A 1,357-nucleotide genomic window follows, 5' to 3' on the forward strand; every position below is an offset into this window, starting at 1 on the left:
CAGAAACGTGCTAGTATTCATTTGTTGCTTCTGTAGTCTTGTCTCCTGTTTTCTCTGTTTTAATGGACCCCATGATTTAGGTTGAGCTTGACCGTTCACTCAGCCCCACCCAGTTGGTCTAGGCCAGTCTCTTGGACATTAGGATTATTTCATGGCAGGGCAGTCAGGTCCCAGGGAACTCAATTTTAGGGGATTTATTTAAACTTTTGAGGAAGAGGATTCTCTGTATTCTGCTTTGTTGAATGTGGAAGCAAGGAGTTTGGGGAGTTTCAGGAAGACATTTTGCAACCACATTGGGCGGGCCTGTTGAAATAAGTGTTACTTTGAGGAAGCATTGCTAAGAAAATGAGAGAGAGAAACCCCATGTCCCAGGCATGTCATTTGAACCACTGGATGACTCACCTGTCATTAGTTTTATATCTGATTATTTTAGTACGTGATTAAATAAATATTTTCATTATTTAAGCCATCCAGTGTTCTATTATTTACTGCCATAAACATCTCAGATCTGTTATGATTGTGAGTTTCAGCATATCTTCATTTTGCCAATGGATCAGAGTCCATTTTAAATTTGGTCCCAAAATGCTTTCTTTAATCACTCACGCTTATAAGAAACTCTACCCAAAATGCATAGTAGTTACTGCATATGCCTTATGTGACACAAAATCCTGCATAGCAATGTCTAGGTTAATGAAAGGAATGGATTTTACTAAAATATTTTATCTTATTTTTTGTAAAATATTTTATTGTCAGAAACTTTGTATCAGAGAAAGAAATAATACAAGACGTATTCAAATGGATTCCTTACAGCCTACCCCCGAGTAGAGTAAAATATTGATCCCAACTCTCTATGCAGGCTAAGCTTGACCTCCCCTTTCTGCCGGCTGGACCCTACCCAGAAATGGAGCCACTCAGAATTGTTGCAACTTGGGTGGCTTCCTCCACATTCTAGATGATTAGGTATTCACTCCTGACACCCAAGAAAGAGTTTTGCTTTCATCTGAGCATTGGCCATGGTCCTTGCCCGTATTCTAAGGGCTTATGCTATAGATGGCCCTCCCATTCAGTCATGTTTATTAACTCAGGCCTGAAGGATGCAGAATGTCCTCTCATCCCCTCCACACCTTTGTTACACACCTACTGACTCTGTTCTAAGAAGCTAGGTTTACAGAAATGTGTTAATCAAGCAGATACTATACTTATGGCAGCAATTTTTGGTATTATATCATTTGTCATTTAACTTTTGCATCTAGTCGTGATATGCAAAATATTTAACAATCTGTTTGGCATGAGCATTTGATCAATCAGTTTGGAAGCCTGACCAATCAGAATGTATGCCCAAATAATCAAAATGGAC

The sequence above is a fragment of the Neomonachus schauinslandi genome, chromosome 9 (assembly GCF_002201575.2).
Source record: "Neomonachus schauinslandi chromosome 9, ASM220157v2, whole genome shotgun sequence".
NCBI classification, from domain to species: domain Eukaryota; kingdom Metazoa; phylum Chordata; class Mammalia; order Carnivora; family Phocidae; genus Neomonachus; species Neomonachus schauinslandi.